At 35.5% G+C, this 23,489-nt stretch overlaps 2 long non-coding RNA genes and 2 pseudogenes across 3 annotated transcripts; 2 read left to right on the top strand and 2 right to left on the bottom strand.

Annotated features, from left to right (window-relative positions):
* Positions 1–5,248: 5,248 nt before the first annotated feature.
* On the bottom strand, positions 5,249–8,169 carry LOC147276987 (uncharacterized). Of its 2 annotated transcripts, XR_015123958.1 has the most exons (5): positions 7,564–8,169; positions 7,352–7,429; positions 6,185–6,250; positions 5,823–5,889; positions 5,249–5,635 (listed from the first exon to the last, which is right to left on the bottom strand). It is a non-coding gene; the product is annotated as an uncharacterized LOC147276987 (long non-coding RNA). The 2 variants fall into 2 exon arrangements; XR_015123959.1 differs by lacking the exons at positions 5,249–5,635; positions 5,823–5,889; positions 6,185–6,250 and adding an exon at positions 6,757–7,165.
* A 2,356-nt stretch (positions 8,170–10,525) lies between these two features.
* On the top strand, positions 10,526–12,102 carry LOC147276986 (receptor-like protein kinase ANXUR2 pseudogene; annotated as a pseudogene).
* A 2,395-nt stretch (positions 12,103–14,497) lies between these two features.
* On the bottom strand, positions 14,498–15,919 carry LOC147276985 (uncharacterized). Its single transcript, XR_015123979.1, has 2 exons — positions 15,707–15,919; positions 14,498–15,556 (listed from the first exon to the last, which is right to left on the bottom strand). It is a non-coding gene; the product is annotated as an uncharacterized LOC147276985 (long non-coding RNA).
* Positions 15,920–19,263: 3,344 nt separating this feature from the next.
* Positions 19,264–20,751, top strand: LOC147276984 (receptor-like protein kinase ANXUR2 pseudogene; annotated as a pseudogene).
* The last annotated feature ends 2,738 nt before the right edge of the window (positions 20,752–23,489 follow it).

The raw sequence follows: 23,489 nt of genomic DNA, 5'->3' as shown, positions 1-23,489 counted from the left end.
ATTTAATTATATATATGTACAAGTTCCTTTACTCTTTAGTGATGCTAAAGACTAGGTAAAGGGTAACGCTTGAGTGAGACTAAGGGATTAAGTCAGAAAAAAAAAAAAAAAAAAAAAAAAGATTAACGGTCATATATACTGCTATATACATTTGTAAAAAGAAAATATATTACTCGACTCCTCACTCATCAGAAGGAGTTGCATACAAATGATCTCAGCCATAAGCTTGACACTGTTTTTTCCTTTTTCATTATAAATTAACTCTTTTTTTACTCTTTTAAGTCTTTAGCACTTTTTAAGTCGTCCTGCAGGAAGTAAAGAGTAAAATGCATGTGCTAAAACTCAAAAAAGTTGAAAAGTTGTTTATATATAATGAAAAAAAAAAATTCAAAAACAGTGTAAAACATACGAGTGAGACATGAATGTATGAAAAGTGGAGTTCCTTCTGGTTGGTGAGAGGTCGATCGAGCAATATCCTTTGCAAAATCTGTATATCGAGAGTACGAATCTCATTTCAGTCCACATGTGATGTAGACACCTCCACTCGATCAGAAGCCCTCAACAGAAAGCAGGACATCTTTTAATTTTACTTTCCATGCACTATTCATATATTGAGCAAACTCACAATCAAAGATTGCCATCTTTACTATGCTATCTAGGGTCTATCTCGTGACTATTAATTAATTAGTTGATTCACAAATGTAGCATTCCACATGTGTAGTTTGTTTTGCCTGACAAACCATGTAAGTAAACTCGACCATATATGTGAATGACATTTCATACATTCCTTATCCATATATATACTCATGTATTTTGCACCTATATTAGTTACAAATATATAGTGAAGGTTGAAGACTCCATTTCTCTTAGCCATATAATAAGTCATCATATGTTCTTGAAAAATAAAATAAAATAAGCCATCATATGGAGTGCATACATTTGACATTAATGTGCATTCCAATCATACTAAGAACTTTATTAGTTATCTTATTTTGACTCTTGTTGATCTTCTAATAACTTTTTGTGTGATTTAAAATATTGGAGGAAATTAATTAAACTTTCAGACTATAATGAAATAAATAATACCACTTCTAAAGCCATGGCCAACATACATTTATGGTTGCCTCTAAATTATTACTCTAGATATTGAGTGGGAGGAGGAACACAAATTTGGCGGCGGACTGCATTGCCACCCTAGCTCGGCGGAGGATGTGCCCTGAGCACTGGGTCAGAAGACCCCCATCCTCCCTTGTCTTTGTATTGTCTCGCGATGGGCTACCATGCCCTCCAATGACTTAACTAGTTTTGGAGCTGAAGATTATTGCTCTGGTTGACCGGTGCGTTTGTCTCAGTTTCTTTGCTTGTCCAGATCTAGTAATCTTCAATTTCTTTTAGGGGGCTTGTCTGTTTTGATAGATTTGCCTTTCCTTCTTTATCTTTTCTGTCTGGGACTCCTCTGGGACCCACCCTTTTTGTTGTTCCTCTGCCCTTCACTGGGCCTTTTAATGAATCATCATTTGCCCAAAAAAAAAAAAAAGATATTGAGTGGGAGGAATAATGTGTATTTAATTTCCCATCAAGTACTGTAGATCGACAATGTTTTGTTTGGGCTAAGACAACCTAAAAATATTGAAAGTTAGCTTTAGCTAGCCACGCTCTAGTTTGCTTCTCTTGTCCTTCCAAACGTCTTCTTACAATGTCCCCGTAAGGGATCTGCATTGAGTTCGCACTTTGTTTGATTTATTATATAATAAATCAAAATTGCACCTGATTACCAAGTTTTATCACTAGGTTATGGACCTTTTCACACATATTGTAATGTAATGAAAATGATGAACTAATGAAGAAGAATGAGATGAAAGGAAGACATTAAGCCATCATTAAAATGATTCCAGTGGAATTTTTTTGATAACTTTCCAATAATTTAAGATTTGTAAAATTTATGATAAAGGGTAAATAGACTATATAAAATTTGTAAAATACACTTAATTGGTATGACAATACATGTCACTAAAACACAATTAAGGTATGGCTTTTTAAGGCACCCAAGCATTGCTCATATTCTAAAACTAAGAGCATCGATCTTCAACGGATGAAGCAAAAGAATGAGGTAAAAATGTCCTTTCTTAACTTATGTCGCACTATAACATAGAGATTGTTACTTTAAAGGTTTATCATTTCAAAAGATAGGCCAAATAATTAGAGCAACTATTATTTATTTTACTATTTGTTTTTATCTCTTACAACTTTTACAGCCTTTACAATAATGCAATTGTGTTAGATTTATTCATTTAATATTAGTGAGGCCCGATTTGCTGCAATATTAATGGTAGCAAATATTTTAAGTGTCATCTACTAACCTACGTGACACTTTTGTTATTTTATAAGTTTGTCAATCCAATAGATGAGACAAATAGTTATAATAAATATTATTTTATTGTTTTAGTAAAAGCAACTTTAGCAGAATTGATCGATGAAATATGACGTAGAACAAATGGCAAACAAGCTCATATAGCAACTTGATCACCAGAAGGCCAAGACGTGAAACTAGTTTTAGCATCAGCTTGGCCCGTATTAGAATTGGGCTTATAGTATACCGATTCGAAGGGCCTATTTATGCCAAATTCCTTCGTTTAGGATCTTAAATAGTCAATTAATTATTTTAAATAAAGTTTCCTAATATGTAGTTTTTTTCTTTCTATTTGAATTTTGAATGCCTAGGATTGTGGAGTTATTTAAACAACCTTATGGACTATTTGTTGATGATTATTATCAATTTTATTCAGAAAACTTGATATTTCCCTCATTTCTTTGGTGGACTCCAGATCTATCTTCTAGCGTTAACGATAGTTTTCCCTAGTTTTTCTTTACTTACGTGTTACGCTACATTAAAATAATTAAGATGTTTAGATTTTTTATCATTGAATAGTATGTGAGACTCAATTTGCTCTAATTTGACATTAGATCAAATAGACAATGATTTTTTGTTGGATTAAATTTGACTGAGTTATCCCCATATGTTGGAACCCCAAAATCAATATAGCACTACAAATAAAGTTGAGTGCTGTTATTTGCACACTTTTTTTTTTTTCTTTTTGCACACCCTTCTCCCTCATTTATTAAATTACAATTCTAATGCCTAACCCAAATAACCATAATACTCTTCTTACACACCTCAAACTAGCCATCACAACCTCCAAGTCCACACCCACCTCGACCCCACCATCACCGGCACCTCACATTCTCTCTCATTCCTCTCTCTTTCCCTTTCTCTCCTTTCTTCCTTTCTCCCTCTGGTCTCTCTTCTCTCTCCCTTTCTCTCTCTTCTGTCCCTCTATGTCCTCACCCCAACCCCAACCCCACCCCTGCCCCCAGAAAGGTCGTCGGCGGTTCAACCTTCCAGTTCTTTTCTTTCTCTCCTCTTTCTCCTCTGTCTCTTTCTCTCTCCATTTCTCTCTCTCTTTTATGTCCTCTGTTCCAGATCGGTGATACCCAGCCTCACCTCGCCCCTCTGCGCCCAGCCTCGCCCAGCCCCGATCCTCCCCACATAGCCCAGCAACTTCACCGAGGGAAAAAGAGAGTGTATGCGAACGAGAAGGAGAAAGAGAAAGAGAGGGGAAGATAGAGAGAGATGAGAGAGACCATAATGATTTTTTGGCCGGAGAAGCCACAAGGTGGGAAGATCATTTTGGTGCAGGGGGTGGGTTGGTTGTGGGTGTGCCAGGGGTGGAATCGGGCTGGGTTGGCTGTGGGTGACACGTGTATGTTTTTTTTTTTTTTTTGTGAGTGGGTATTTTGGAATTTTGGAGGTATGTTTTGAGAAATTGTAAAGAAAGCTGCTATTTGCACACTTTTTTTTTTCTTTTTGCACACTTTTTTTTTTCTTTTTGCACACTTTTTTCTCTTACATACTTCATACTCTCTTTTAAAATTTAAAATTTTTCTTTAACACAGCCCTCCCATTATCAAAATATCCCAAATTAATCTTCTCACCAAATTTCTCATTGCGCACCCACCCCTATCAAACTTCACACACCCCACCCAGCATCAAACAATACACACCTCCTACTCAAAATCACCAAACACACCACACCTCCCACCCGCACCACCGCGCAACACACCCAATCCCACCTTTCTCTCTCTTTCCTTCTCTCTCATGCCTCCCTCTCTCTCTCTCTCTCTGTGTGTGTCTTATCAACTCCCCACCCTGCAGCCACTCTCTCAGTTATGCAGTCGATGTCGGAGATTACGGATTGGCGACAACCCAAGCCAGAGAAAGGAGAGAAAAGCCGAAAAGATGAGAGAGACGCTGGAGATAGGAGAGAAGCCGAAGGGCCTGGGCTTGGGGTCGGGGTGGTCGATCAGAGAAGACAGAGACAGAGAAAGGGAGATAGGAGAGAGTGAAGAAGAGAGAGAGATGGGGTGTGTGGTCGGGGTGGTCGATCGAACCAGACATAGACAGATGAGCGAGGGCTGTTTTCTGAGCTGGTTTTGCGACTTGTGGGGCGCCTGGCCGCGTGGTGGAAAGAGGGTGGAGGTCTGCACCGTCGAAAGAAGATCGCCGTTTGACTATGCTCAACTAATTTTCAAGAGTTCAAGTTCTTTTATGATGTAGAACAAATGGCAGAACGGTTCATGCAACAACTCGACCGTCAGAAGCCCAAGAAAAGAAACAAACTTCAGCCCGGCCCAGTACACTACAACAAAAATGTCGATAGATATCAGTCGTGGACTGATATCTATTTGGGTAGCCGCCTGATATAGCGCGTCGTGATATCTAATGTTCACATTTTAGATATCAGTTTTAAACTGATATGTAAACATTGTTTATATATCATTTTTGATATTATTACTGATATCTATAAAATCCGAATATCAATAGTTCTGATCAATACATATCGTGTTTGAGGTAGAATATGATATAAAACCATGATATCAATATCAGGTTTGAGGTAGAATATGATTTAAAATCTTGGTATCAATATCAGGTATATGATAAAATCTGATATGTAATCTCGATATCAATATCAGGTATGAAACATACTCTGATATCTAAATATTGTTTATATATCAGGTCTGAGAGAGAATCTGATATCAAAATGACATAACATTTCAGTTTTTAGACAAAAAATGATTTGGAATGTATGATATATATTAGTTTTTTTTTTCACCTAAAAAGGATATCAATGAATTAAATACAATTGTGCCTGTATTTTGAAATGGCCTGAAATTTGTGCAAGTATAAAATCTTTCATTCCCATATATTTCATATTTTAAGCACCAATAACATTCAAAGTACCCAAAAAGGGATTACAATATAATATCCAACAAGTGATGTTTCTTAGTTGTCCTTTTGTTTTTTAAGAAATGCAAATTACTTACAGAGGACCTTCCTTTAGCTTACTGAGTAGCCCATCCTATACGAGTGCATCCACACCAACTGCTGAAATGGCGGAATTCTCTTCATTTGTAATCAAGACAACCACCACATGTAGTTGACTTCAATTTTAGCTTTGTCTCCCCCAGCCTTCTCATGAGCTCAGTTACAAGTTCAACATGCCCCAAGCAATCAACTAGTAGTTCCACGACCACAAAGTTTATCCCCATCGATACTCAATGAGAATGGATCAAATTCCTGCAATTCCAATAAACATATGCACAATGAATCATCATTAACTACCAAAATGACAAAAAAAATATCATTATTACATTTTAACTATAGCCCACTAGTGTTCTGTACACAATGTGAATTACATGATCAAGCTCCTGTAATGAAAATCTAAACCATCATTGGATATGGAACAATCAGAGAAATTCAATACCTTGGCTTTGAACGGAAAATAAATTAATAAGCCACAGTGATGTTGATTTTATGGTTGGCTTCAAATACTGTCAAACAATATAGCACGAATAAAAATGCTCATCAGTTTGTTGCCCCTCAGAAATAAAACTAAAAAAATCACTTTTGTAGGGATGAAAGTAGACTATAAAGGCAAGATCTTTGCACTTTCTTTGCAGCAAGCCTATTAGTGACATGCAAGGAGCACTGGAAATATAAAAGACCTATTTAATCACTCTCAAGTTGGAAAAAGCCTATGCACTAAGAAGGTCAGATAAATTATTTGACGTTGTTTGCAGCCATAAACTATGCAGAGAAGGTTATGGTAAGGGTCATAGTGAGTACCTGAAAAGAGAGAAGGAATCAGACCAACAACAGGTATGAGCTCAGTCTGCAATATAAAGTTAAACCCTGCAAGAACCAAAAACCAGAAACCAAAACCATATTTTTTTTTAATTTCCATAAACCTATACCCTGCAAGAAATCGAAGTTCTCTCTGCCTATAACCCTAATTCCAAAATCAAACCCCAGTTCCCATAAATAAACACTACAAGAAATTAGGGCATTAGTGACGAACAGTTTAGGACTGTTGTAAACGGTGATATGAAACTTTTTTTATCTAATTAATTAAATTTATAGAGATGCATATTGCCAGACAATATATGTATAAATATAATGCAACAATGTCACAATATATAAATATAACTTTTCTTTGTAATCTTTATCGCTTTGAGCATTCTATATAACTCATGCATATATACTTGAATAAGAATCATAAGATCTAGAAGAAAAGCACTCAACTTACAAGTTGGCTATGAAAGACAAACTAAGAATTGGAGCACTTGCTAGTTGCTATATGTATATAAACTTATGATCAAAGAATGTAGAGGTACATTAGCGCGCTCCAGCTAGATTAATAGCTAGCTAGCATTACCTTCTTTTGGATTAACACAGGGAACTAACACTATGATTTTCACTTTTTCTTTCCCTCTACATTCATGTGTAGTGAAATGAATTAGAGTTCTTGTTTTTAGCATAAATAAATTAGAGTACATGTTATTTACTTGTTCTAGTGTAAAAAAGATAAAAAAAATCAAAGAGAGCTACAAGAAATCTTACAAAAACTTTAATGCAGAGTAATGAGCAGGCGTCCCATATATGCAGCACTTGGTGAACAATCAACCATTTCAGCCATTAGAAAAATACAATATAAATAGAAGACAACATAGCTGGATAACAAATATCATATTAGAAACCACAAAGGGATATATTTGCAAGCACATCATTAGTCATGACACATGTACGTAATTGGGAGTTCCAAAGCACCTGCACAAAAAAATAGATAAAACAATAGCTTTATACAAAACACACCAATTTAGGATAAAAGTTAAATAATAGAAGCATACGGAACTCATAACCACCACATATAACAAATACTAGTGAAAGAATAATAGAAAACAAAAATCAAACCACCAAAAGTCAGGAAAAGAAAACAATCGTTTATTCCTTTACCTAAGTTGGTGGATCAATGGTGAGTCAAGGTGGAGGATGGGCACGGTGGTGGGCAAGAGCTGGTGGCTCAATGATAGGCTGCAAAAAACACAAAAATTTATATTAAAAAAACACATAAATTAATTAAAAGTATACATTTGTACCCTGTTTAAATTAATTAAATAAGCTATACAAACACACACACACACACACCCGTACTCTGTTAAGCCAACCTCTTAAATGAATCCTTGAAATCGATCTCTCAGCTCAGAACCACAATCTATTCACCTACAAAACCAAAGTATAAAATCAAGAGCGAATTCATAGAGAAAGAAATCAGATATTCAACAAAAAAAAAAAAAAAAAACCCTAAACGGGATCGAAGACGGAGTTGCAGGCTGAGGCTTCATGAAGCTCAATGAAGTCTTAGGCGACTCAATGTTGGGGTTCACCAAGGTGAAGTCGCCGTCATACGCCGCCTCTCTCGCCGTAAAATAACTGGAGAAGTCGCGGCTTTGTAGCCTTCAAACTGCTGTCGTGCATGGCTGTCAAGGCAAGTGAAGGCCATGGATAGACACATATCGACGAGAGGAACCCATTGTGGCCGGATTTGGGCCGCGACGCCGTCGGGATTAGAAGATCGTCGGAGAAGACCATCGGGTCTGTGTGGCTCGATTCTGGTTTCTGGCTTGGTTTCAGGGCGAGTGAAGTACAAGGAAAGAGAGAGGAGAAGGAAAGGAAGAGAGTGGTGGTCATCTCGCCGGCCACACTCGCCGGACAACGAGAAGGAGAAGAGATCGAGTTCGCAGGGGGAGAGAGAGAGAGGGTTAGTGTCTAACAGTCTGTTTGTGGGTGTGTGTGTGTTTTGGGTTTGTGGATTTGTGGATTTGTGGATTTGTGTCTGAGCTTTGTAAGGGTTAGTGTCTAACAGTCTGGTAGGACAATAATTTTAAGTGGGGTCATACTTATGTAGATAAAATATTAGTTGACATGTTAGACTTTATAAAATATAAAGAAAAATTAAAACATTAGATATCAGGTGATTTGGGTGGTAGGAAAAAAAACTTATAAGCAGTGTGTTAAGATATCAGTTGACAGTCTAAACTGATGTTTTACAAAATTTTAGAAAAAGGGAAAATATTATATATCAGATGAAAAAAAACATGTGATTTCTATTAGAGTTTAGATATTAGCAAAGAAATTAACTGATATTATAACTTTTACAATATCAGTTTTTTCAAATCTGATATAAAAGAGGTGATATCTATTGATATTTTTCTTGTAGTGGTATCAGAAGTGGGCCCATGATATACCGATTCTTTCTTAGGGATTAACGCTGATTTTCCCTAATATATTTTAATTGCGTGTTACGCTGCATCATTTTAGCACTATTTTTTATAAGTTTAAGATATTTGACATCGCATTTGTTGCAAGAATAATTGTCCACAATTGTTCAACTTTACCAATTACACAACTTATAAATTGTACAACCGAATCCCAAATGACATTACTAATCGTTTGCAAATTTGGGATTTTCAAGATCTCAAATTACGTACGGATATATATTGTTATAAGTTTAAATTGAAAAACTACAATTGAGGTTGGAAACTTGGAATATTCTGTGTTTGGATGGGATAAGTATTAAAGTATATATGAAGATATGAAGCTAACAACTAAGGATACCACACAAAATCTGTCATTCTACGCTTTACAACACGACAAAAAGCTTCTAGAGACTTTCTTCTTACCCACTTTAATTATGACCCACTTTGCAGTTGGTAATAAGTGACTAATAACTAATAAGTAATAACATACTTTGTTTCGCTAACAACGAGTCATTCCCTCTCTTACTTTAAACTATAAAATTTATTGTCTATATTAATGTTAATTTCAAATGGTTCATGTCCCATCCAAAGAAAAAAACAGCTGTCAATCAGTCAATAGATAATAAACGAACAAACTTTGGACCCCGTGGGAATGGTCCAATCTGGTGTGCGTGGGTTTGGCGTGGACTTGCGGCTTTCTTTTGGAGGAATTATTCATACATCATGATTTAATATATATATATCACTATATTAATAATTGAAAAATCCTTTAGCTCCCCGAAAAATATGAGACAATAGTTTTTCCTCTTGCCCTTATTTCAATTTTTTATTTAATAAATTAATGATCATGATGATGACTTTACACAAGGATTACAACAGAACTAATGTGACAAAAAAATCTGTTAAACTACTTTAATTAGGATGGCACATTAACTCTAGCAGAATGCAAGATTATTTGTTAAAACCTGTTTTTAAAGAAGGCTGGTGTTAGTGGTTCTCCATTTAACGGGTGAAGACCCATTTTGTTGGTGGAGGTGGCTGTCATTGAAATGTTGTATGTGTTAAGTAGAGTAATCAACTTGTAGATGTAAATATGTTAAAAATCTGAAAGTAACTAGTGTTTCCAATGAATTTGCAGTGAGTCTTTTTCTACATGCATTTTCAATGAAAATGCCAAGAATCTTCACCTCTAGTCTCTTTGTATAAATTTTCCAAGCAAATGCCAATGAATCTGCCTCTAGTCTCTTTATATATACATATTCATGTGAATACCAAAATGATTAAGTGAGAAACTTAATTTTGCTATAAATTAGTTTCCAGGATTGCGAATTGGTACTTAATTTTCTGGCTGTCCAAATATGAAAAATATGCATGATACATAGCAAATTTAAGATGAATAAGATGAATATATTGGGTTTGAGATGGGTTGAAAGGAAACAAGTGGGTGGAAAACTGTTATGGGTCTCCCTCTCAAAGACTACTCATGAGTCATGAGGATCAAGCGCTAGCTACTCATATATGTTAGCAAAATCCATGATGACAACTAACCATCAATTATTTCTAGGAAATGTTCCACAACTGCATCATTGATATTAAAGGAACTTGCATGGATTGAGCCAATGCCCAGTAATGATCAATGGAAAAAGATTGGAAAAGCCCCAATGCTACCACCACTTGACCACAAGCAGCCAGGAAGAAACTTAATTTGGACCCCGTGGGAATGGTCCAATCTGGTGTGCGTGGGTTTGGCGTGAATTTGGGGCTTTCTTTTGGAGGAGTTACTCAGAAGTCAGAACTCATGATTTAATATATATTTATCACTATATTAATAGTTAGTTGATTAATAAAATGGTCGATACGTACTGATAGATAATGCATTAGTTATGTGGCACACTACACAATCTGCAGTCTCACGCTTCTTCTCTCCATGGAAGAAAACATCTCGCAAAAGAAACCCCACAAAAAGTGAAAATTGGGCCTTTCCACAAGAAGTATGCCGTCGCTTTTCACTGGCTGAGATCATAGCAGCCACCGAAGGCTTCAACGATAGGTTGTATATTGGCAGTGGTGCCTTTGCCTTTGTATATAAGGGCTATATCAACAACACCGTCGTCGCAATCAAGCGCCTCAGCCAAAACAATTCATTATATCCAGTACTGTCTTCATTCAAGAAGGAAGTAGTTCTATTCTGCCAGCTGCGCCACCCTAACCTTGTATCTTTCATCGGATTCTGCCAAGAACAAGGTGAGTGCATCCTCGTGTACGAGTACATGCCAAATGGCACCTTCTCCGATCACCTTCTCACAAATCGCAAAGATCCACTGTCGTGGAAGCAGCGGCTGGAAATCTGCATTGGGGTGGCGCGTGGAATACACTTTCTCCATGCAGGGGTTAAGCATGCTATCATCCATGGTGACATAAAAAGCCTAAACATTCTATTGGACGAGAGCTTTGTGCCTAAGCTGTCTGCCTTTGGGCTGTCCAAAATAAGTCCACCTCCTAATTTGTCAAAGGCAGCAATCAAAACGGACTCGACAGTGGCGGGTTCAGTAGGGTATATAGATCCAGAGTACGTGCAATCTGGACAACCCTCGGACAAATCTGATGTGTACTCGTTTGGAATTGTGTTGTTTGAAGTGTTGTGTGCCAAATGGGCAGGAGAGTTTCAAGAATGCAAGGGCAGGGAGACCACCATACTTGATATCATGGATCCGTTTTTGATCGGACAGATAGCTCCGGATTGTTTGACAAAATTTATGGAGATTGCCGGAAGATGTGTGCATCCTAGCAGAGGAGAACGTCCAACAATAGGCCAAGTGGAGGTGGAACTTGTGCGTGCACTCGAGTTGCAGGAGACAAGCACTTGTATTAATGGCCCTGCCTATCACTATAACTACCAAGGGATAACATTTCGTGCAATAAATGACATTTTCATTTGGTTTGTGGACGAAACTAATGTGCTTGTTCGTCTTTCAAATGGATTTAGTTTTTTTATTAAGAGTTAGCTAGAGAGAAGGGCTTTTATTAATTAATTAGCTACAAAAATCCCTACAGCATTTATATGAAGAATCCATGGTGTTACGAATTGGCTCACAAAAATATCGAGAAGCAAATGGTTACTTGTGCCTAAATACTCATTATTGGGATCGATGACCACTTTCCTTTGTCTTCGAAACATTCAAGGCTTGGGCTGTGCTCCAACTGCTAGGTTAGTAGGTTTTAATGTCTTTTTCTCTATTAGAAAAACGTGAGCTACGTACAATAATATACTTTCTCTAGCAATAAATTAACCCCTTTTTATCTTTAGGAGACGGCCTCAAATTTTCCTCAAGCCCATCTGGTCGAGGAGCTAGCCTTGCCGACCAGTCGATCAATCCCATGAGCCATCCCCTTTTTATTTTTTTTAAGTCTTTTTTACCTCATCCATTTTAAGCCCTTAGATCTTAATACACCCTATAAGTACATTGTAACTCAATGAGAATTACACAACATGGCCGAAATCAATTTAACTTATTGAGAAGTATATGTTTCGTTATATTAATTTTTGAGTTCTTAAAGCTCTAAGTTTTTAATTACACAACTGTCTGATGTTTGTTGGTCTTATACTCCACGTATTTGTAATAATGTGGCATTCCAGCTTGCTAAAAATGCTCTTAGTTTGCCTTATGCTTTGTTTTGGTTAGAAGATAGGCCTTCTTTGCTAAAAAAGCTATCTTAATATGTTGTTTGGGAGATTGAAAATTTCTACGAAACTAATTTTCAAGGGTTCAGGTCCTTTTAGCACTACTTTTATAAAATTGGTCAATTTAAGATATTTGACATCGCATTTGTTTGCAAAAATGTAATTGTCTGCAATTGTTCAATTTTACCAATTACAACTTATTAATTGCACAGCCAAGTCCCAAATGAAATTACTAATCGTTTTCAAATTTTGGATTTTCAAGATTTCAAATTACGTACGGATATTGTTATAAGTTTAAACTTTAAAACTAAAATTGGGGTTGGAATATTCGGTGTGTTAATTTGGATGGGATAAGTATATATGACATATGAAGTTATAACAACAAAGGATACCACACAAAATCTGTCATAATATGCTTTACAACACAAAAAAAAGCTTCTACAGGCTTTCTTCTTACCCACATTAATTATGACCCACTTTGCAGTCGGTATAACATACTTGATACTTTGTTTCACTAACAACGAGCCATTCCCCTCTCTTTTATTTTATAACTTCTAAAATTATACTCTATATTAATGCTAATTTCAAATGGTTCATGTCGATCCCATCCAAAGTAAAAACAGTGTCGATCAATAGATAATAAAAAAAGAAACTTTGGACCCCGTGGGAATGGTCCAATCTGGTGTGCGTGGGTTTGACGTGGATATAGGGCTTTCTTTTGGAGGAATTACACGCAACTGATTTAATATATATCACTAGATTAATAATTAGTGAATGAAGTAGTCTGTAGTCGAGATTTATAAATTTTTATTTTTTTCTGCTTGCCAAACAAAAATTAATACCAAGCACCACGAAAGTGACCAAGTGCAGTAGAGCACAAAATGATTTTTTTATATATTTTAATAGAAGTACAATATTATTCAATCGTCTAATGATTACTTGATTGATTTAAGATTGCCTGCTTATTTCAGGTGCAGGTTGTTGGAGATTTAGCCCGTCCCACTACTGTGCATCCTCGTTTACGAGTACATGCCGAATGGCAACTTATCTGATTACCTTTTTTTCATGACTCACAACACCCATCGGCTGTTGTGGAAGCAGCGATTGAATATCTGCATTGGGGCGGCGCTTGCAGTACACTACCTCCACACAGGAGGTAAAATGCATTTAACAAATTACAAATAAATTATTTAAAAAAAAGTAACAACGTTTGTTGTGGATCAAGTGGTGGTGCCAGCAATTACAATGGGGATGACAGTAGTGGCAATGGTGATAATGTAGATTAGATAGTGGGTTGGGGGTCGTTGCCATGGCGGTGGAGGCAGTGGCAGCAGGGGGTGAGTGAGGTGGTGGTGGTATGTATTTAATTTAAATCTCATGCTTAGACGGAAGTCTGAACTTATGACCTCCAGATTCCATTTTTCCACAATGAATTTCAATATTTTCGATAAATGCTTACTTAAATTCCGCATTGAACCTCTTAAAGAATTTTTCTTTCCCATTGGATTGGACACAATCATATTCGTGATTTTTTTCCCTTCTCTTCCAATTTTTATATAGTAAAAGAAATATGTCATAGTGCAAATCCCAGTTTTGAGAACGGAAAGAATTAATTTATTCCAAGAACTTGAAACTTTTGCTAACGATGTACATACGGTATTGCAATGGATTCATGATCTTCTTATCTTAAAGCAAAAATTTAGAAATTTAAATACAATTGCTCATCATTTACACTAGTCCAAGTGATAACATTTGTACATGTTCTTTCTCTCATCTTAAAGTTGAGAAGGTATTATCATATAAGCTTTATGATTTAGTGAAACTACACTCCATAATTGCTTCTTCAACATTAAAGTCTGGATGATATTACAGCTGATGGAAACACAATCAACCAACAAAGTCCCTCAAAAGTCATTTAAAACTAATTGACTGTAAATTTAGGGAATATGTGCTTACCCAAAAAAAAACTAAAATGATAATTAGAAACTCAATTAAATCCCTAATAAGTACTCAAAACATATACATAGTAAAGTAGAAACTATGCGAAATTAACTTTCAAGATCAAACCCCACCAAACCATTGCTTACAATACCAGAAACATCATGAAAATCAAGTTAGTTCTTTTTGTTAGTGTAAGGGTAACTTCAGGGCAACTATATTTTGGTGAAGCCTCTTGACACCAACAAAATAAAAACATATTTAGGCAATTATAATCTGTACAGTCAACCCATAGATTTAGGCAAATAAATTATTAAATAATGGATCTAATTCAAGAAGAAAAGAAGTTATTAGACTTTATATAATAAATCTTATAGGCTTACCTGGATCTAAAACCACAAAATTATCAGCATTGATCCTCGCACAATTGTATATACTTTGAAGTGTGATAATGCATAGGACCAACCTCTCAAACGAAACGTATTGGTTAAACTTGAATAGGTCTCTACTCTATGAATTTTGGAAAACGATGTCCATTATATAGGAGAAAACTGTGATGGATTGTAAAACAGAGCTGCTATCTTCAACTTTTTGCCTAACCACAGCACTTTATATCCTTGTTGATGATAGAAATGTATAGAACCAAGGATCTAGTAAGACAGCTAGCATACATGATATTACAAATATCATATTCCACTTTGGAAGGAATGGACCCTCATGATCTCTACTAGAGACAATTTTTCACTTGATATATGTCCAAATTTCATTTTTCCCATTGTAGTCTTAGAATTTGAATCTGGATTATTGGACAAGACATAACAATCATAAATTGTGCCCATCAGATAAAATTTGAGCCTTGCCACCATTTTGTCAATTTTGATTTTTGGGTACATCCAATCCAAGTATTGGCTCCCTTGCTGATAGTCTATTGCATCTCACAATACACATGATATTTGTAATATCACGTGTGTTTGTTGTTCTACTAGATCCTTTATTCCTATACATTATTATCATCAACTATGATATGAAGTGCATAGGATTGGACAAAAAGTTGAGGGTAGGCACTCTTGTTTTTGCAACCAGTCACAGATCTCTCTTATATAGTAAACATCATTTTTCAAAGTCATAAATATGAGACATGTTCAAGTTTAAGAAACACATTTCTTTTGAGAAATTAGCTCCGAGTCATTATTACACTCTTTAAGTATATTTTGTCAGCAATAGCTAAGATGATCTGGAGGTCATGCATGTCACCAAAACGAAAAGAAGAGAAACATGGTTCTGCAAGTGAACCAAAAGGTCCAAAACGAATAACAATCAAATACAGAAAGCAATAATTAAAAATTTATTCCAAAATTCTAAAACCAGATAGAAAAACAAACTACCCAAACAAACAAAATTCAAAAGATAGTTAAAAATCCCCAAACGTACCTTTGATTGAAGGCTTCACCGATGAGGGGATAATTCTGAAGGAAGGTGAGAGGGAGATGAGAGGTGGGTGAGATTCAGATCTATGAGAAGAAAGTCTCTTAGTTTGAGAGAATGGTTCAAACCCAAAGAATTACATTTATAGACCCAGCTCCAGCTGATCGAGCTGTAAAATAATTATTCTATGGGCGGCCCCGAACTCCAAACCGGCAAACACGCCACGCAATGTGGCCCAGATTTTATGTTAAAATCCGAGCTTTTTTGTTTTTTTTGATGCAATTCCTTATTTTCTAAGATAGGTATAATGGACATATGGACTTATTTGATTTGTTTTTTTGAATTAAGTTCACTTGTTACTAACTTACTTTCTCTTTTCTATCTTTTTCTCTTTTTCTTTTTCTTTTGTGTTGTCATTTTCATTATACAATATAATTTATAATTGAAACCATTTATTTTATAGATTGCTCTTTATATATTATTTTTGTAAAACATCAACCATATCAAAAATTATTTAATTATATAATTATTATCAGTGAAATGATTAAACGATTTCCGACTCAGTAAGCGACGAGTGATTTAGGTCGAGTTAAGGCTTAACCTGCCAATAGAATTGAAGGGCTCGAGTTAGGACTCAACCAGCCCATAACTACCCAAATGTTCATTGGTCAAGTCGGTTTGACAAGTACAATTGGTTGAGTCTGTTTAGAAAGACTTAAAGAAGGGTGGCGATGCAGTGGAAAGCCCATTTGGTTGATTCATTTTACAAAGATGATCTTTTATCTTGAAAATAAAATATTTCGATCAAAAAACTATTTTATAAAATTAGCACCATAATAAATAAGATAGAAATAAAAAAAAGTAGCTAGCGCGTAGTATTTCTCATGTTAATTATTAGCTGTAGAAATGTTTTTTTATTGTGGCCGAATTCCAAATTTTTCCTCTTCTGTCCGACCCAATGGCCTGGGTGTATTCTTTTGGAGTTAGATTTTCCTGGGCCATGACCCTCAATGATCGAACATAGACTTCCACATTCTTCCCAATTAAGTCACGAAAAACATAGACTTCCACATTCTTCCCAATTAAGTCATGAAAAATTAAGTTCATGGCCCGCTAGTAACCATGTTTTGTCCAAAGGATTGATTGGACCGCAAGCACAACCGACTCTTGAGCCCTTGACCCATCAAAACTCATGGGTAACTACAACACTTGGCCAACACTGGAGCCCTTGACCACTTTCCTTTGTCTTCGAAACATTCAAGGCTTGGGCTGTGCTCCAAGTGCTAGGCTTTAATGTCTTTTTGTCTATTAGAAAAAGTGAGCTACAATAATATACTTTCTCTAGCAATAAACCCCTTTTTATCTTTAGGAGACGGCCTCAACTTTTCCCCAAGCCCATCTGGTCGAGGAGCTAGCCTTGCTGACCAGTCGATCAATCCCATGAGCCATCCCCTTTTTATTTTTTTGAAGTCTTTTTTGCCTCATCCATTTTAAGCCCTTATATCTTAATACACCCTATAAGTACACTGTAACTCAATGAGAATTACACAACATGGCCGAAATCAATTTAACTCATTGAGAAGTATATGTTTCGTTATATTAATTTTTGAGTTCTTAAAGCTCTAAGTTTTTAATTACACAACTGTCTGATGTTTGTTGGTCTTATACTCCACGTATTTGTAATAATGTGGCACACCAGCTTGCTAAAAATACTCTTAGTTTGCCTTATGTTTTGTTTGGTTAGAGCATGTACAATGGCATGGCTAAATGCTATGCTATATGCTAAATATAACAGAATTGATAAAACAGTTCACTATAATGACATAGCTAAATTTAGCATTTGCTATGCTATTGCTAAATATTCCACTATATATAGCAGAAAATTTAGTAATTGCTATGAAGGAATTCAAGAAAAAAGTGCACCCACTATTTGAAAAATATGAGTAAAGAAAAAATAAAAAACCAAGTGAAAGAAAGTAATTGGTTGAAAAAGTGTTGGGTCTCACGAGGAGAAAGAGAGGAAATGATATTCACATGAATGGAAAAGGTTGCAGCAATAGGCATGAGGATGGGCAGTTGTCATGGGTTGATTGGCCATGTATTCAAATTTTACAATTCCTAAATTTGACTGACATAAACAATACTAAAATATTAATTTGGGTATTAAAATAATAATATTTAAATATATTTAATATTGGGCTCATATTAAAGATCTCATTAAAATATTTACAATGATATAATTATTAAAATAATTTAATATATTAAATTTAATTTATAAGGATATATATGAATATATTAAAATATAAATATATTAACATATAGCTATAACTTTTATGTCATTGAAGTAAAAAGCATAAAAGCTATTGTTAAATGCTAAAAATTATACTAAATATAACATATAGCATATCATATAGCAAAAAATCATTGTACATTCTCTTAGAAGATAGGCCTTCTTTGCTCAAAAAGCTATCCTAAAATTGAGGCTGGAATATTCGTCTTTGGATGGGATAAGTATATATGAACATATGAAGTTATAACAACAAAGGATACCACACAAAATCTGTCATACTATGCTTTACAACACAACAAAAAGCTTCTACAGGCTTTCTTCTTACCCACTTTAATTATGAGTCTATGACCCACTTTGCAGTTGGTACCGTATAACTTACTTTGTTTCACTAACAACGAGCCATTCCCTATCTTTTACTTTATTACTTCTACAAATTTTACTCTATATTAATGCTAATTTCAAATGGTTCATGTCCCATCCAAAGAAAAAAACAGTGTCAATAGATAATAAAAAAGGAAACTTTGGACCCCGTGGGAATAGTCCAATCTGGTGTGCACATGCGTGAAGAAATTACACGCAAGGAGTAAAATTTCGGCTCTAAAAAAATTTTTGGTGGAAATTTTTGACAAAAATTTCGATTTCAACAAAATTAGATAAAAACGACAAAAAGTGCTATTAAAATATAAAAATTTTGAATGAAACTTAATCATATATTTATTTAATATATTATCTAGATAAAAAATATTGAAAAAACTAAATTATCTAGTAGATTTTATGTGATATAAAGTGAATATAATACGCGCTGGAGGCAAATATTGTTAAAAAAATGGGATACTAATTAGTAATTAATCTCTATATACCTTAATACTCTTTATATTCTATAATATATACATTAAATTCTATATACTCTATAATCTATATTCTATATTGTTTATGATATGATATAAGATTTTAAAATTTAGACCCTTTAAGTATTTTTAATTATTTTTTATATAAAAATATATTAAAATTTTAAAAACAACCAAATAAAACGGCCAAACAAAATTTCAAACGAAACTCCAAATCTTTGTTTGTTTTTTTTTCTTTTTTTCTTCTTTCTTTTCTTTTCTCTCTTTTTTTTTTTTTTTCTTTCATTCCTTTCCTTTTCCCCCGTGACCTGTCCTCTCCAGTCTTCCCTCTTTCTCAGTTCTCACCTTCTCTATCTCTCTCCCAGTCCCTCACTCCCTCCTCCCTCCCTGATCTCTTCTCTCTTCTCCCACTGTTCCTCCTCTCCCTCCCCGATCTCTTCTCTCCCTAGTGCTGATCTTGGAAGGCAGATACATTAGTGATGTCGCATAGTGCACAATCTGCAGTTTCAAGTTTCTTCTTTCGATGGAAGAAAACATTTCACAAAAGAAACCCCATGAAAAACAAAAACTGGGCGTTTCCACAAGAACTATGCAATCGATTTTCACTCGCTGAGATCAAAGCAGCCACCGATGACTTCAACTACAAGCTACATATCGGCGACGGTGCCATTGCTTCAGTCTATAAAGGGCGTATCAACGGCACTGTCGTCGCAATCAAGCGCCTTTGCCATAACAATTCACTACAGCCAGTACTGTCTGCGTTCAAGAAGGAAGTGCTGCTATTCTGCCAGCTACGCCACCCTAACCTTGTGTCTTTCATCGGATTCTGTGAAGAACAAGGTGAGTGCATCCTCGTTTACGAGTACATGCCGAATCGCGACTTATATAATTACCTTTTCACGACTCACAACACCGATCGGCTGTTGTGGAAGCAGCGATTGAATATCTGCATTGGGGCGGCGCGTGCAGTACACTACCTCCACACAGGGCTTAAACATCCCATCATCCACCGGGACATAAAAAGCCTAAACATTCTATTGGACGACAGTTTTGTGCCTAAGCTTTCGGCCTTCTGGATGTCCAAGATGGGCCGACCTCCTAATCTGTCAAATGCACCAATCAAAGTGGACTCGACCGTGGCGGGTACGATAGGGTTCGTAGATCCAGAGTACATGAACTCTGGACAACTTACGGAAAAATCCGATGTGTTTTCGTTTGGAATGGTGTTATTTGAAGTCTTGTGTGGCAAATGCGCAAGAGAGTTTCAACAATGTGAGGGAAGGGAAACCTTACTTGATATCATGGATCCATTTTTAATCGGAAAAATAGCTCCAGATTGTTTGAAAAAATTTATGGACATTGCCCGGAGATGTGTGCGTCCCACGGGGGCCGAACGTCCCACGATGGGTGAGGTGGAGGTACAACTTGAGTTTGCATTGGAGCTGCAAGAGAGAGCGGATGCTAGCAAAGAGTCGGGGGTAAGCACTTGTATTGCTTCTGCTGATGAGTACTATACCTACCAAGGGATTACATTTCTTACAATCAATGACATTTTCTTCTGGTTTGGGGAAACTCATGGATCCAGTTTCTCTAACTTTCCTAAATATGCACTTCAATATATTTGAAGGGATTCAATCCATCCATTTAAATTGTTCCTCATGAGCTTAAGAATAATAAAAAACCGCAACTCTCCACCATTATTGGTCGGCCGACTCGGCAAGATTGTAAGATTGTAATAAAAATTTGTTTGGGATAGTTTTGTTACTTTGCAAGATTGTAACAGAGTTTGAGGGATTTATTGGTCTTGATGGTGAAGTTATATATGCAGGGATTTTTAATTATATTTGTTTGTTATAATATTATGTGATTTTTTCTTGTTCATTAGCCAATCAAAAGTTTTCCTTTAAATTAATATTATTTCCTGTTTTGATTTAAAATTTTTGAAGTCATAGGTGAGCTTCAAAGTGGAAAGGCCTCAATGAAAATGAACCGATGGTGCCCCGCCATTGGTGGTGAGGCTGGGAGACGGGATGGTTTGCGGGAGTGGGGTAAAAGTGTCAACTTATTGACAAATTGTTTAACGTGGGTACACCAAGTAAAAATGTGCTCACAAATAGTTACTTTCTTATCTGATTCCATCATATCTCCTCCTTAAATACGCTTCCAATTTTTTATGTAGTGAAATTCCAATTTATTTTTCAGTATTCCCTCAACACATGCACGTTTCTCCCCTAAATCATACTGGATAGTGGATACTACTCTAAAAAATGCCAACAACTCCTAATAAGCCTAACATTATAAACCCAACAAAGCATATATTCGTACAAGGAGGTAAAATGTATTTAACAAATTACAAATAAATTATAAAAAAAAAGTAACAACGTTTGTTGTGGATCAAGTGGTGATGGCAGCAATTACAATGGGGATGACAGTAGTGGCAGTGGTGATAATGTAGATAGTGGGTTGGGGGTCGTTGTCATGGCGGTGGTGGCAGTGGCAGCAGGGGGTGAGTGAGGTGGTGGTGGTATGTATTTAATTTAAATCTCATGCTTAGACGGAAGTCTGAACTTATGACCTCCAGATTCCATTTTTCCACAATGAATTTCGAAATTTTCGATAAATACTTACTTAAATTCCGCATCTCTTAAAGAATTTTTCTTTCCTATTGGATTGGACACAATCATAGTCGTGGTTTTTTTTTCCCTTCTCTTCCAATTTTTATATAGTAAAAGAAATATGTACTAGTGCAAATCCCAGTTTTCAGAACCGAAAGAATTAATTTATTCCAAGAACCTGAACCTTTTGCTAACGATGTACATACCGTATTGCAATGGATTCATATCTTCTTATCTTAAAGAAAAAATTTGGAAATTTAAATACAATTGCTCATCATTTACACTAGTCCAAGTGATAACATTTGTACATATTCTTTCTCTCATCTTAAAGTAGAGAAAGTATAATCATATAAGCTTTATGATTTAGTGAAACCACACTCCATAATTGCTGCTTCAACATTAAAGTCTGGATGATATTACAGCTGATGGAAACACAATCAACCAACAAAGTCCCTCAAAAGTCATTTAAAACTAATTGACTGTAAATTTAGGGAATATGTGCTTACCAAAAAAAAAAAAACTAAAATGATAATTATAAACCCAATTAAATCCCTAATAAGTACTCAAAACATATACATAGTAAAGTAGAAACTATGCGAAATTAACTTTCAAGATCAAACCCCACTAAACCATTGCTTACAATACCAGAAACATCAAGAAAATCAAGTTAGTTCTTTTTGTTAGTGTAAGGGTAACTTCAGGGCAACTATATTTTGGTGAAGCCTCTTGACACCAACAAAATAAAAACATATTTAGGCAATTATAATCTGTACAGTCAACCCAAAGATTTAGGCAAATAAATTATTAAATAATGGATCTAATTCAAGAAGAAAAGAAGTTATTAGACTTTATATAATAAATCTTATAGGGTTACCTGGATCTAAAACCACAAAATTATCAGCATTGATCCTCGCACAATTGTATATACTTTGAAGTGTGATAATGCATAGGACCAACCTCTCAAACGAAACGTATTGGTTAAACTTGAATAGGTCTCTACTCTATAAATGTTGGAAAATGACGTCCATTATATAGGAGAACACTGTGATGGATTGTAAAACAGAGCTGCTGTCTTCAACTTTTTGCCTAACCACAGCACTTTAAATCCTTGTTGATGATAGAAATGTATAGAACCAAGGATCTAGTAAAACAGCTAGCATACATGATGTTACAAATATCATATTCCACTTTGGAAGGAATGGACCCTCATGATCTCTACTAGAGACAATTTTTCACTTGATATATGTCCAAATTTCATGTTTCCCATTGTAGTATTAGAATTTGAATCTGGATTATTGGACAAGACATAACAATCATAAATTGTGCCCATCAGATAAAATTTGAGCCTTGCCACCATTTTGTCGATTTTGATTTTTGTGGACATCCAATCCAAGTATTGGCTCCCTTGCTGATAGTCTATTGCATCTCACCATACCAAAAGGGAGATTTGTGATATTTGTAATATCATGTGTGTTTGTTGTTCTACTAGATCCTTTGTTCCTATACATTCTTATCATCATCAAGTATATGAAGTGCATAGGATTGGACAAAAAGTTGAGGGTAGACACTCTTGTTTTGCAACAGTCACAGATCTCTCTTATATATTAAACAATATTTTTCAAAGTCATAAAAATGAGACATGTTCAAGTTTAAGAAACACATTTCTATTGAAAAATTAGCTCCGAGTCATTATTACACTCTTAAGTATATTTTGTCAGCAATAGCTAAAGATGATCTGGAGGTCATGCATGTCACCAAAACGAAAAGAAGAGAAACATGGTTCTGCAAGTGAACCAAAACGAATAACAATCAAATACAGAAAGCAATAATTAAAAATTTATTCCAAAATTCTACAACCAGATAGAAAAACAAACTACCTAAACAAACAAAATTCGAAAAAGTTAAAAATCCCCAAACGTACCTTTGATTGAAGGCTTCACCGATGAGGGGATGATTCTGAAGGAAGGTGAGAGGGAGATGAGAGGTAGGTGAGATTCAGACCTATGAGAAGAAAGTCTCTTAGCTTGAGAGAATGG

The sequence above is a fragment of the Dryas octopetala genome, chromosome 8, assembly GCF_963921425.1.
Source record: "Dryas octopetala chromosome 8, drDryOcto1.1, whole genome shotgun sequence".
Lineage (NCBI taxonomy): Eukaryota > Viridiplantae > Streptophyta > Magnoliopsida > Rosales > Rosaceae > Dryas > Dryas octopetala.
This window is presented reverse-complemented; position numbering and strand designations above follow the sequence as displayed.